The sequence below is a fragment of the Lutjanus erythropterus genome, chromosome 22 (genome assembly GCF_056507025.1).
Source record: "Lutjanus erythropterus isolate fLutEry1 chromosome 22, fLutEry1.hap2, whole genome shotgun sequence".
NCBI classification, from domain to species: domain Eukaryota; kingdom Metazoa; phylum Chordata; class Actinopteri; order Lutjaniformes; family Lutjanidae; genus Lutjanus; species Lutjanus erythropterus.
The window spans coordinates 24721987-24737536 of NC_139338.1; the positions used below are offsets into that span (position 1 = coordinate 24721987).

The 15550-nt window shown below is 39.5% G+C and overlaps 1 protein-coding gene across 2 annotated transcripts in view; it reads right to left on the bottom strand.

The window, feature by feature from the left end:
* The window catches only part of anks1b (ankyrin repeat and sterile alpha motif domain containing 1B), a 297352-nt gene that overhangs the window by 94917 nt on the left and 186885 nt on the right, over positions 1-15550 (bottom strand). The gene's annotated exons all lie outside the window — the stretch shown is intronic.

The window sequence follows — 15550 nt, forward strand, 5'->3', positions numbered from 1 at the left end:
AGAAACCCAACAATAAATGTTCCCTTTTGTACTTTACACATTTTCCACCAGCAGCTCCTACATTAACAGCAGCCTTTAATTGACAGTGTTGTGTCATGTAGCCTGTACATAAGCACATATACTCTATAATAGCTTATCCAGCGTACGATCTGCTACTATTATTACAAGCGTAGTCTGACTCACTGGATGCACACTCCAGGTATATGTCTGTAATTGGTCGCTTGTTTCAAGCAGCATCGCGGCACCTGCTGTCTATGTTAAGTCCCCAGGAAACAAGAACAACCTCCGAGCTGCAAGCTACACGCTGAAAACACCAAATTAGCCCCTGGGACGCTAATGGTACCAACGTAAACAAGCTAACAGTTGTTACCTGGTAGTCATTTTAGTGCCAGAGCTCGCTACGTGAGACTATTATCAGGCCACCCCCAGTGAACAAATCAAGAATAGCAGGGCCTTTTATTGAAAAACTGAAATTAATGAGTCCTCTGCGATCTTCATGTTTTGCAAAGTCAACCAGGGGGCCGGAAGGGACACTTCAGTGGGCCAGTTCTGGCCCACCAGTCGCATGTTTGATGATTGTAAAAGTTTGATCAGATGGCTGCAGCTGATTCAGACTGCTGCTGCTGCTGCTGCTCACTAAAACCGGGAGGGTGGATCACCTCACGTCACCTCTCAGATCTTTACACTGGCTTCCTGATCTGCTGCTGTGTTATGAACCGTACAAACCTCGCGGATCATCTGGGGCAGGTCTGCTTACTGTCCCCAGAGTCAAAACTAAACACGGAGAGGAAGAATTCAGTATTTATGCACCATTCATCCGGAACAACCTCCCAGAAAACTTAATATGTGCTCCAACTCTCTGTTCTTTTATATCCAAGCTCGAGACTTTGTTTACCACTGCTAAGTTTAGGATAATTTAAGCATGTCTTGCACTGCACTGTACCTGCAAAGTAAATTCTATTCTGCTGTTTGATTAGTCTCAGTTTATTTTAGCTTAACCTTTTTATGTTATTTTAGTTTCACTCTTTAAAATCCAATTTGAGTGTCTTATATTGTTTCTTTTATATCATTTCTTAATGTGTGTCTATCTTATGTCAAACACTTTAAGTTGCCTTGTTATTTACAGGTGTTGTACAAATAAACTTGTCTTGCTTTTATCGTTTCCCTCATTTTTGTGTTAAAAGACTAAAATGAACCGAGCAGGTAAATGCAGACAGACACACAAACATTACAAATTCCACACACACTATCTGTTGTTGGATGTTTTCCTCTGTCTGTGTGTATGGTGGCGGGAGGGGCTGGTGGATGATCCAAACATCTGATAGCACCGTGTTCAGCGCTCCGTCTCTTGTGGCGCCGCACTGACTGTTATTAAAAACTACAGAGTAATATCTGAGCTGTCAGTCATGCCATAGATTTAAGACTGAGCCATATTTCCTAAGCACCACAGGCTTGGATAAATCATTGTCAGCTCCCTCAGCCTCAGGTGCAAAGCTAACACTAGGTTAGTGCTAGGCTATGCTAACAAAGCCACGTGAAGATGGTACTGTAGGACTCTGGTAGGCTGCTGCTCAGATTGATGATGACAGGAAATGATTTGAAGGCTGGATAGCTGATTTGAGGCCATGTTAAGACAACAAGAAGTTCAATTAATTATGTGTTAGAGATGTGCTGCCTTCAAGTGCTGTTGAAAGAGAAAGATGCTCTGAAGTAGCACTGGTGGAAAGAACTTTAAATTATACTCAAAATGTAATATTTAACTCTTATCAGTCCAGGTAAATACCAGCTTTATGCCCAATATTTGAGTAAGACTTGAGCTGTTCCCAACTTAGGAGTCAGGACCTTACATGGGAGCATAAGATAAATCTAAGAGACTAATTAAACAGAAAAGAAGGAAAACATTTAAAAAAAAAAAAAGACCAGCCATATAAAAAATATTCAAAATAATAAGCATACTATATGCAATTTGTGAAAGAAGGTCACAAACGAACGATTATGTCCATTATCCATTAATCTGCAGGGTTCAGTGTAGAAATCTTTTTGTCCGAAGTCAATTTTAACTTTCCCCTGCAGAAAATGTTTTATTTATTAGTGCTTAACAAACACAACAAAGACCAAAGTTAAATGTCATGTTTAATGTAGGGATGCAACGTCCATAAAATGTCCGAAAAATGTCCATTCCATCCCAAAGTCCCAGATGATGTCTTTAAATGTCTTTTATTTATTTATTTATTTATTTATTTATTTTTGGTCAAAAATACAAAGACTGAAGACCGATCCGTCATTTTGTTTTACTTCGTTGAATTTAAATGCTGAACAAATTGGACGTGTGGGCAGTGATTGATTCAGAGGTTTGGAGCCCAGTGATGACTCTTGAAAACTCAGTGAGAAAGGCTTGTGACACTGTTTGAAGGGAGTGAAAGTTTAATAACAATTTAGTTGAGAAAAGGTTTGCTGCAGCACAAACAGGCTACGTACAAATAAGGTCCCCATGTATATTTTCTATCTTGTAAGGGGTGTTTGACTGAGAAAAAAAACTCTACTCTGAATAATTACAGTTTTGTTTGAATAAATAAATTATTCATTAGTTACTGTTCAGGAATACTTGACACAAAATCTAGAATGTGATCAGACAGAAAGTCATATAATCCCTGAATCTGCATCTCCTCTTTATTTTAATGCTGACTAAAAATTCTCAACTATGAGGACTGATTTTCCCCATCTTCATCTTTTTTTTTTTAATGTTCTGACTGACTGACTGTGCATGCTGAAACTTCACCTCCAGTCTGTGACACCAGCGCGAGCGTCACGCTAACAGGTGCCAACGGGTCGGTCTTAACTCCCTCCTGTGGGAGGCAGAGAGAGAGAGAAAGCGAGAGAGAGAGAGAGAGACTCCCTGCTGAGAGGCTCGCTTCACGTCTGATAGCCTGCATGTATCTAAAGCCAGCCTTAAGGCAGCAAGGGGCCAGTCTGCAGATATTGAATTCACACCTTCATTCCTGATTCGAGTACGCAAAGTATATTGCCACGGCAACTGGCTCGTCTCCAGCAGTAACCCATTTTTCTCCTGAAGTCGGGAGTGATGGCAGTCTCGCACTACCGTCATTGAAATTACATTTGTGTGTGTGTGTGTGTGTGTGTGTCTGTGTGTGTGTGTGTGTGTGTGTGTGTGTGTGTGTGTGTGTGAGTGAGAGAGAGAGAGAGAGAGAGAGAGAGAGAGGGCCAGTGAGAAGTAAATGTGATATGAGGTTGTCACTGATTTAATGTGTGTATGTGGTTGAGTGTGTGGGATGCATGTGTGTGTGTGTTTGTAGCAGTAGTAGCATCTCAGTCCTGAATCAGCTCAAAGCAAACTGGCATGTTGGTTCTGGTTTTGTTTATTGACAACATTTAATGTATTTATGAAATGCAACACATTAGATGTAGTCAGGGACAGAACATCCTGAACTCATTTCCGTCACTGTCCCTGTAGTGTTTTTATCACCAGCCACCAAAGATGGAGACACGTGTGACCACCTGTGACCAAAAACACTATCTACATTGTAAACTAAGAATTACCCTGAATTACCGCCTCATGGTTGGATGGCTCCGTGAACCACTCAAGTTGCAGTTTACATCCAGACTCATATATGTAGTGAACATTTTAAAGGAAGTGTACTTTTTGGTAAAATTGAGGTTTATTATTATATTGACATGTCCGAGACACATGCTGCCTTCATTTAGAAACTACTTTTACAGAGGAGTACAGCGGACTGACAGAGAGCTGAACATGATGATGTCACTGTGAAACTGACCTTTGACCTTTTGGATATGAAATGTCATCACCTCATCATTTTACCCTATTGGACATTTTTGTGAAATTCTGTCACAATTAGCGTATGATTTCTTGAGTTATGGCCTAAATTCATCCTAACGCACTCATCCTTGAGACCGAGTGGACGTTTGTACCAGATTTGAATAAATTCCATCTGGGTGCTCCTGAGATATCACACAACAAGAATGGGACAAACACGAGGTTACAGCGACTTTGACCTTTAACAACCAAAATCTAATCAGTTCATCTTTGAGTGCAAGTGGTCATTTGTGGAGAAGAAGAAATTCTGTCAGGGCGTTCTTAAGATATCACATTCACAAGGCATATCCAGGAGGCAATGTAACAGACTGCAAAGAAGGTGTTTCTAAACATCAGGGTTACTAAAAGTCATGATAAATAATAAAACATTTACAAAGTTAAAAAAATTCAGTTACAAATTTCTTTACAAGCAACCAGGTGATGCCAGTAGCATAAAGTCTCACCTGGGCCCTCAGTCAATCCAAACAACAGTAAATATTGAACACTTCTGGTCTATTATGTTCTGCCACGGCAACAGTTAAGGAATGATTTGTACCTGCACCTGCTCATTTGATTTAATCTTGAAACTAAACTGAAATGTACTTGTTTAGCGTGAAACACAACTCCGGCGCTACATTCATACTCACACACAGCTGGCACAACAGCCTGCAAGACATCAGACAATAACTCAGCAGAACTCAGTGTTTTTCTCAGGGACAAGAGATCAAAACTGTGATCCTCCATAAAGTCACTGTAACAGTGCAGCCTCAAACTGTCTACATTATAGTGCAGAAAGTGTGTGAGTTGAGGAGCAATGTGACCCTGTTGAAATTGTTTAAAATGACCTCTTCAACACACATATTTATGTAAATCTGTTCTCTGAATACACACGCTAACACTACTCTGCTTTATTTAAAACGTATTTTTAGTATTTGTGGTAATAGGAGATATAAAGGAAGACTATTAAGGTAACTGCACCCCTGGTATTTTTTTTTTTAAATCATCAATGAGTGCCTTTTCAGTTTGTGAGCAATTCAAGGCTTCAAGGTGGTGGTTTCTTTCTTTCTTTCTTTTTTTTTTTTACTGGAATCAACCAATCACCATGAAGAAATAATGGGAGATTTACAAATATATAAGTTTGCTGACACATTAAAGGTTTTCTTTGCTATGATCAAAGAACAAATATGTATCAAAAATCTAAAGCAATTGAATCTATTATGAATTTATCTATTTTATCATCAGACGCTATCTGCTATCAGCAGAATTGTGCTGCTTTCTCAAATTATCAACACAAAAGCCTATAAAAATGGCTGTCCAAATGGTATAAAATAGACTGTATAGGTGGCATGACAAACAGATCACCTAAGAATAAAGTGCAGCTTTTAGAGTGTCTATAAAGCTGCACTTCACTCTGGTCCTATTTTCTCTTAATCTTTGCTGGTGAATGTGATCAACAGCAGGATGAGTTGCTCTTTGCATCCAGCAATACAATTCTGCTACTTTCTGTTTCCTTATTTTGAACCGAGTCTGTGTGAACCTCTTTTGTGTTCGGAGCCTCCAAACATGACTCACCATCACCTACAGCCATGCTAGCAGCTGTGTGAGACTGGCACAGCTGTGCTTTGAGCTCAATGCTAACATTAGCTTGCAAACATGTTCACAATGACAATTGCTAATGACAATGGTATTTTGTTCACCATTTTAGTTTAGCATGTTAGCCTGAAAACATTAAATAACTAGCACTAAACAGAAAGTACAGCCGAGGCTGATGAGGATGTTATCACTGCAGTTTTGCAGGCATGTGATCATAAATCACATTATACAAAAAACTTTTTACAAGACAAGTGCTATTTATTCCTGCTGAACAGACAAACCAAACCCAAACGGCACATAACTCCCAGTACATCACCTACCAGCTCCACGCCCTTGTCTGTACTGCACATGTACTGGTTGCAAAAACTAGTATGGCAACCTCCATTATGCCAAACTCGAGGCTTTAAAACTACCAAACAGTGGGTGATGTCTGGGCGGGTGGTGCATAAATGAAAACTGAAGTTATTGAGATTCAACCCTCAGAAAAATAAAGGTCTGTACAAATTTCAGAACAATCTATTCAATAGTTGTTTTAGTCTTGACATAGTGGTGGGCCGACTCACTTTGCCATCCCCGGAGCCACGCAATACGGCTAAAAAAATTAAATTTACACCCCCCTGTCAAGCACACACCACACACAAAGCCTTTGAATCTGAACCTGTCCTGTTAGCACAACTGCCTGAGGTGAAAACTAAATGATACAGGAACACAGAGTGTGATCAAAACCATCCCGCTCATTAATGACATTGTGGTGTTAATTAGAGCTTCATCTCCGAGGACGGCACAATTTGGAGAGGACGTTTTACAACAAAGACTGGCAACGTCCGAAGGCGCAAGACTGTGAACCTAATCTGTACCAGGGAGGTGTTGATCCAGCGCTTTAGTCATTTTGACAGGACAGAATGTTAGAAACACCTGTCGATATTAGTCAACACCGCTGAATACAGCCTCAAAAATGTACCTAGAAGTGAATCAGTACTTCCCTGGCGAAAAAAAACAAGATTGCAAGGGTTTGTATCAGATTCCATAAGACTGTACTGGTGTACCTAATGAACTCAAGTTGAAACTGCTGCTGAAACTTACCCCAGATCAGGGTATTTCCTCACCTTAACTAAAGCACTTTAATCGCTTAAATCTAGCCAAAATCATGGTGTTTCCCTGAATTTAACCAAAGCGCTTCAGTTGCAGGAGTCTGGATGCTGAACCTCAGACTGTATATTAAACATAGATACAAAACCGCTTTCACAAGAAAATGGCTAAATGTGTTCTACCTTTCTCTCCCTCCCACCAATCAAACCTCACTTAACAGCTTTCATTCTTGATCGATCCTCTCTCACCCCTGAGTAAAAAAGTGCAGAGATAAAAGCTATAATTTCATCACATCGGCGTCCTGACACGCGACAGGGGGCACACACTCAGCACATTCAACACGGGAAGAACTGCAGGGAAAATTCCTGTCGTTTTATATAAGAGGGGAGCAGGTCTATAGACAGCACTGCTGCTCCTCTGCTTTGGTGCAAAATGCGGGAAAAAAAGGAAAACTACACAATATATGTAAGCCTGTTTCTGTAAATGATTATGATTAAATATCAGTGGCCAGTAATGGCAGGGTAATTTCATTAAACTTCATGCCTGCAAGGGCACATATCTAACAGAAGAGAAAAGGGCTGGGCTGAGGTGACAATTAGATGGAAAATCATGAAAAAACACAAGCGTGAGTGTGTCTGTGTGTGTGCATGAGTATTGAATTAATGCTGCAAACAAAGGCACCGCTGACTTTGAGTTTGATTTAATGATCAAGCACAGCAGGCTGACAGACCCATTGTGCATTTGTGCGGAAGAATGTGCTTGTAGTTGTGAGCTGATGTCAAGGTGCAAGTCAATTGTGTGATATTTGGGAACAAAGGACTAAATTAAGCAACGGAGGTTTAATGAACTTAACTCTTTCAAGTAAACACACAGCCGGAGCCGCACTCACACACACGCAGAGCCGCTGATCGCTTTGCCATTTACGGCTCATTAGCTGTTAGAGCTCATCGATCACTCAGCCCCTCTGTGGCCGTTTGCATTATGAAAAGAGTATGAAGTCTTTTGTTTTTTTTCTGCTGGTGATTTTTCTGACTGTGACAACTCTGGAGAATTTCATTTTCTTATGGTAATTCAGAAGCAAGAGTCTGAAGCTGTGCTATATATCAGAAAACACAAAGGGAAACACAGCATTTTATACATGTGGATCCAAAGGTAATCCATAAAATGAGATTAAGTAAACAAGTCAGAGAATATATAAAGGATTTTTCCTGCTTGCATATAAAACATAGTGCACTCTCCCTGATGTAGAGATTTGGAAAACGTGGATTAGGGCAAGAATAATTTTTTACCGGGGGTGGCCTGGTAGCTCGGTACATGGAGCATTTGCCCCATGTGCTGAGACTGTACATCCCCTGCAGCAGCCGTGGGTTCAACTCCCGCCTGCTGCAGGGAAAGGCGCTTGAAATTCCGAAAACTTTTGACTTAGCTTGTGCTTGCTACACACTTTCTGAGAATTACTTTAATTTTAGTTTTTTTTAATAGGTTGGCAATCCATGCTCCATTTGGCGTTCTTGCTGGAGCCTTCACCAAATCTCTACAACTGAGGCAGTGAGTTAAACAAGTTGGTTGGAACTTCCAGGCAGTGGAACAAGCTATAAATGAACACTGACGTATTATAACCAAATAAAGTTTATATAGCTGTCAGTTTCCTATTAACATTTACATGATTGAGCATGACACCGAGCAACATTTGCATTCATTTGGAAATGTGTTTCCGGCTACCTGACAAATTTAACTCTAATATTCACGCTCTTTTGAGCTTTGTTTCGCTCTCCACCAACTCCTGAGCAGCGCTGTGCATGAAAGCGCTAAATGAGCGCTGTTCACTGAACGTGCTAATGCTTTTGATGAACTGAACAGATCGATTTGCAACTAATGACTATGAGAGTTAATGACACTGATGTTGTCAACTGATTAACAAGAGTGTGATGCAAACTCGCAGCAGAGAGAGAGAGAGAGAGAGCGCAAAATAAATATGGACAGAAATGTCGACGTGACACAGCCTAAAAACTGTCTTTGATCTTGCATCATAAGGTTTATGACCTTTATGAGTGTATGGCAATTATTATATTATGTACATGCACAAGATTTAATTATTCTTTCCCTGTATATGGCTCTACTACTATTAATTTATTTTACTATACTGATATTCTGCTACTTTGCCCTGTATATATGGTTAAAATCTTGGGTTAATCATGAGGAGAAACCACTTTTACATTGCATACAGTCACTTGACCCATTGTTTTTATAAAAATGATGATTAGTGCAGCTTTAAATGTTATTATGATCAATATTCATAACGGCAAAAACATGACAGTACGACCCAGGTGGGATTTTCCTGTAAATTACACGTACATTATGATTCTGTGTTTACATTTACATTACAGTGTGCATAAGAAGCTATGAAGTGTTCCAGCAACTTAACCTCCAGATGAATAAATAGAGACCTGCAGATTTGTGCCGGTTTGTTACTGACTTGTCGCAGGGGGCACTGCATAATTCATGGAGGACAACTGCGTCAACAGTTGCACTGTTTTTGCATAACACTGCATTGCACTTGGCACTCTGCACCGTGGACCTAGGGCACTGAGGGAATATCTTCTCGAGCACTGTCCAGCATTACGTAAACCGTAGTGCCGTAGCATCAACAGCGGCACTAGCGATGGATCGGGTTATAAATAGGGCTCCGTTTTATCCAGTCGCCCACGCAGGTGGCTGACACCTGCAATACTCTGCTGCAGGGCCGAGGATTTATTGTAAAAAAAAAAAATAATGTTAGGTTGGTGTCAGAGAATGGTTCAGGATTTTCAGGAAGGAATGAGAAGCAGGGAGAGAGAGAGATATGGAGAGGAAGGAAGGAAAGACCTTTTATGGTGTGCAGGGGTAAAAAAAAAAAAGTGTTCCCTTCACTTTCTTGTCCTCATTTCTCTGAAATCTCACATTTCATTCTCTCCATTTTCCTGATTTTTCGTTCATCACCCCTCCCCTTCCTCCTCCGCCTCCCCCCTGCAACGTTAGACTCTCATTCTCCCTTTCTCCCTCACCCACTCTCTATATCGCTGGCATCCTTTGAATTCTGTGACTCTTTGCCTCCTGCATCCACATACATATATATACTCCCTGTTTCTCTCATTCTCTGTCTCTCTCTCTCTCTCTGTAAGCCACTTGTTACCATGGCAACCCCACAATGGGCCTTATAAAGCTAATAAGTAGAGAGAGCAGGAGGGATGAGCAGAGTAGCAGAAGAAGAAGGAGGAGGGAAAAAATAGAGAAAAAATTAAATGGAAATATAAATGGGTGCCAATCTATTCCTGGTGTCTGAGCCGCAGGCGAGGAGAGACATATACAAACAAATAGATTAAAATACATGATAAATTGTATCTATAATGAACTGTACTGCTTATATAATGTGATTTTATGCACGTTGTAATTAGAGTGTTTTAACATTTATTAGCAAATGTACTTATCACCTGTTTTTCTAATAAAGTCAAGAGGGATGAGAGAGGACAATCTTTCCACCAGTGCCTCAAGTTGCTGTATGTTTGCATCAACTGTCAAATATTATGAGAACTGCTCACATATTGTAAATAATAATGCAGTGGTGGAGTGTTTGGGGTGAATTGAAGCGATTTGTTACTGTCAGTAATACGGGTCACACTGCATGCTTTCCAAAGTGATGCACAACATGGTAAAAAACGTCATATTGGCTGAAATTGCTACTGCGATACAATTAGTGGGAATTATCAGTTTTGCATCAGTTTTCGGTGTCTGACAAAATAAAACTGCTAGATTTGTTTAAATAAAATGTAAACAGAGAAAAGACGTATTCTGCATCTTATTAATTATTAATGATTAAATGTAGAGTCAGTGGGATTTGTCCGAGGTGTTCATAAACACATCAGAAAGCTAGCTGATTGTTCAGTGTCATTCCCAGCTGCATATTATGCCTTTGATTATTGATTATTAACATCCTCAACACGGCTGTGGAAAATGCATAAAATTTGCATCCCTTGTTAAAATGCTTGAGCAAGTGGGCTAAGTATACAAAGATAAAGATATAAAAGATAAAAAACGCAGCTAACACAAAATGCATGCATGCAACAGTTGTTGTGTGTTAATTGCTGGTAATAATGGGTTGACAATTGGAATAAAAAAGCATAAACTGTCAGCACTATTTTTTTTTTTTTTTGGAGCAAAGCAGCCACTAAACCACAGATAGCGCTGCCTGTCTACTCCTCCAAAGCTGATACAATTCGCTTTGATGCTCATTTTCTGTCATTAACATAAAATGTCCCTCTTTTACTCACAAAATTAGCAAGGACCGATAAGACGTGCTAGTATTGCTGTACTGGATTTTAATAAAATCCTAATTAATCATCCCTGGTGATAACACCAGACGTGTGGAAAACTAGCTGCTAGTATCAGTATTAAAGCATCAGCATCATCAGAGTCATGAAAAGTCTCATGTATCCATGATTTAACATTCCTAAAAATTACTTTAAAGGGATAGTTTGGACACCCTTAGTTTGGAGAAGCAGCAGGAGTGCCGATGTAGGAAGCTAAGTGATGAACTGCTGTGGACAAGATCAGCAGCAAAACTTATTTTAGCCACTTAAAAAAGGCCCACCTTAAATAATCAATATCAGGTAAAGTGTGTGCTATATTTACACTCATAGAGATAAAGGTGCTATCTAGAACCCATCGGGGAACTCTTCATGGTTCCCTTATTTCTAAGAAATGTATAATATTATCACCACTTTACCGTGCCGTCAGGCAGCCTTTTCTGATGGGAAGCTCTTGTTATATAAGCCAAATACCGTTCTGTCTCTAAACCAAACTCCATTTACAGAAAAAAAAACAGTATTTTTGACCTGGTAGAACACATGAGTTACTGGGCTACTGCCGCCTTGTTCAGTGAGTTCGTTTGTGTTACTGTGTGACTTCAGTGAATATGAACTAACCATTTGAAACACCAAAGTCACACAATAACACAAACAAACTTACCAACTGAGGCAGCGGTAGACCAGCAACTCCAATATTCTGCAAGGTAAAATTGGTGATTTTTCAAATGGAGCCTGGTCAGTTTGGAGAGAGCGATATTCGGTTTACATAGCAGCAGTTTCCTGTCAGAAAAGGCTGTCTGACAGCAATGTAAAGTGGTGAAAAGATTCTAAATATAGCATACAGTTAAACTGATACTGATACAGCAGTACTTTGCTTAGCTTCCCACACTAGGACTCAACCCCACTGCAAAAAATCCAAACTACCCCTTTAAGAAGTAAATTAAGATTTTGTCTTTATGTAAAAATGAGAGCTTTTCAACACTGTGACCAATAATTGCTCCTTCAGTCTTTGTCCTCAAAAGACATCAGTCTGTGTCAGATCCAAGACTCATATGTAGGTTCAAAAAAGGAAATAACCCAGTCTTGTTACACAAAGACCACGGCGATGCTTCAATGAGAATAGTAGATGGAGATGTCTCATTCAATTTTACATCTGTGTGTGTGTGTGTGCGCATGCACCTGTGGATTGATAATGAGTGTTTTTCGTTCGAGGCACTACACAGATCAAAGTCTAGCTGGGCCTCTGAACTGCTCCTTGATGAAACACACACACACACACATACACACACACACACAGAAAATGCCTCCCGCCTGGTCGACTTCCCCTGCGCTGCCTCTTCTGTCGGTGCCTGATATCAGCGGGGGTGAGCGAGGGACAGTTGGACTGAAAACCAGGTGAGAGGAGGAAATATTTCTCGACCGCGTCACAAGAAAACTATCGCCAAGGCCACCACTTTGCCATGACAACGAGGAATCTCATCGCTATGGTAACACACGAAGCAAGTGACGAGCAATTGACACAAAAGGTTAAGGCAGTATACCAGTGGTTCCCAAAGTCTGGCATGTGTCCCAGTGGAGTGAAAAATTAAAAATTATTCTGTCAACTTAACAAGCCGTACTGTGTATGAATGTCTGTGTCAATGTTTGCAAACAGGGATCGAGGGAAACAAAATGTAATTATTTTAGGATTTATGGTGTAAAATCATTTATCTAATTGTTTACAAAATATACAATGACAGTTAAAAATTCATGTGAATGCTAAACATGTTTGCATTATTTAGTATTTATGTTATTTATTTTATTCTGTGAACATAAATAATTAAAAGTACTGAAATGCATATGTGCTGATTTAAGACATAACTGCCCTCATTATGAGATCCTTGTGAGAAAACACCTCGTTCATTGCATGGAATATTCCTTTTGGATGAGAAACTTTTAAACTCAGTGGGGGAATGTCATTAGATGGAACTAACAGTGTTTCATCTGGTCTGACAGTAAAAGAGACTCCCCACAGGACTTACAGAGCGTCTTTTAGCTGATGTCTTGGAGCCTCATTTTCAAGATATCCGGTGGAGTTTTCCCATGAAAGTGCTTGTTTGCATCCTATTTCCACTCAAACAGACTTGAGACCAATATACAAGTTAAGAATAGTTTTCACCTCTGAAAACCCTTGAAATGTTCCTTTTCCAAAGCAAAACTAGAAAAACAACTACATATCATTATTTATACGTAAAAAAATAAAATAAAATCTCCATGTAAAAATCATGCACTTGCTGTCACTTCAGTATTTTATGTTGCAGCAAAATCAATTCATCAAAGTGATCAGTGAATTCACTCGTGGTGGCAAAGAAAAACTGTGCATTGTGTTAAACTTTGGTGTAATTCACACCACTGAACAGTAAAATAGTCTTGACAGTGCTGACCTTTAAGGGAAAATAGAACTTACAAGCTGTTCAAGCACTTCTATTTAACTTCCTCTGCTGAGTATTAACTCACATGGAATGGATATGATATGTCTCTTGAGTTAACTGTGTGAACTTATTGTCCCTTTAGTGATCAAGCTAACTAGCTTGCTTAACTGAGAGTTAGCAAAATAGCTAGCTAGAAAAGCTACCTGCCCAGGGACAACAGATGCTAATTAGCTGCTAGCTAACTCTGGTGCAATTACTTTTAACTGTACACTCTCCCTGCAAAATTAAACAATCAAACAAATTAAACAAACAAATACATAAATACTTAAATAAATAAATAATGTGGCCATGTGGGGGCACTGCATCACATCTGGAACCACCTATTTAAATTAATTTTGCTTTGGCTGTTTCGGATGTTACAGACCTTTGTTCGACACTGAGATTCTCTTCATGGCCTGATGCCCTTCAACCTAGCAAATACACCAGTAGGTCTATCATTAATAAATCATTGTGCGCTGCCATATATTTGTCAAACCCACATGACTTTATTTAAAGGTCAAAACCCTGAAGACTTATTCTTCATGCTTGTCTCAACCTCCTTGGACTGGAACAGGTTGGGCTAACAGCACTGAAGGCTGAAAAACATCCAGATTAATGCTGGAACTAATGTTTTAAGGTATATTTTTGGTTGATCTGAGCACACACTGAATCATATCTTAAATTCCCCTTGAAATGCTGAAAGCTTTCCTGATCTGCTCTACGCTCCTTCCACAGTCCGACTGAGTCCAGCAGTTCTCTCTAACATCTGTCGTTCAAGCCTCTGAGGTGTCTGCCTCTTGGCTCTGGTCTCAAGTATGATAGGAGCAGAAATATGATTTCAATTTCCTGGGACCCTGGGCAAGAGGATTAAAGTTTCATTTGGTTTCCAGGCTGAAAGAGTTTAAACAACACCCGCACTGAGGCAACAAATGCAGAATGAAAGACGAGGCTTCTACGCCAGGAATACAGAAAAAAGATGGCCTGGGCAGCGTTAGAACAGTCAGCTGTAGAAATGGTCTAGAAAAGCATGCACCACAAGGTCAAAGGTATTATACAGACATTCAATACATTGACTTTCAGAGTAAATGTGTGTTTTATGCATTATTGATGCCATAACTGCATGAGGCCGACAAAACCCAACCACTCACTAAGTCACCAGCTGTCTAATACATGACAGATGTGGGATTTTAAGTATTCTACACAGATTTACTTTGTTGCATTAATTCAATTTACACAACAAACTAGAGCTGAAATAATTGTTAGTTGATAAAAAGAAAAGACATTTTTCAGGTCAGTCCATATAATGACTAAATGGGGGGTGGTATTCATGCTCTTTTGTATTAGGCAGCCTGGATATTATGTTATAAACAACAACCTACATCAAAACATAACAGTTTGACATAACATGACACACTGTTATGTAACATAATTTGTCAGAGTAGGTGCATCAAGGCAGTTTGATGCTCGTCAAAACGCTTTTAGTGTGCGTTCAGACATTTAAAAAAATATGTGTACCTCAAAACGCGAGTGTCAGATGCTTGTAGAGCTTTTGGGACTTAAAAAACACAGCTATGTTATAACAACAAACAACAGTAATGTAGTGATGCTTTTGACACCTGTCACGATCTGTTCAGTTGTTTTTGTTGACTCTTTGTCATAGCTTCCCCTAGAAAACAGCCCCCATCTCCGGCAGTGAGAGTCACACATCTCAACGTTACGATGAATATTTCCGATTCCAGTTATTCTTCCCACATCTTTTTATTTCCATACAGTGTACCATAAACCAGCACCAATGTGCAATCATACAATAACGACAAAGTCTATTGAGTTTCAGCATTACTCATCCCTTCCCTCCACCCTCATGCATCTAAACAAACAAAACAAAACTAACAGACAAGCGAGCGAGCAAAGGAGCAAATAAAGGAAAGGAAAAAAACAAGTATACTTATACAAGTATACTTAGAACTGCACAAAACAAAAAAATAAAATAAAATTTGAAAAAACAAAATCTGGTTATTAATAACAACTTAAAGCATCTAAAACACAAATCTAAGGACTTTTTTCTGGGTTTTAATAAACTGGAAATTATGTTATAATGACCAGTGCTCCCAGGTGCTGCAGTGAAATATTAGAACAGGCAGTCTGGGACACTGTGGGATGTAGAAGCTTGAGCCATTATTTTCAACCAAAAAAGCTTTTCAAATGTGAATATTTGCTACTTTTCTTAGTCTTCTAAGGTATTT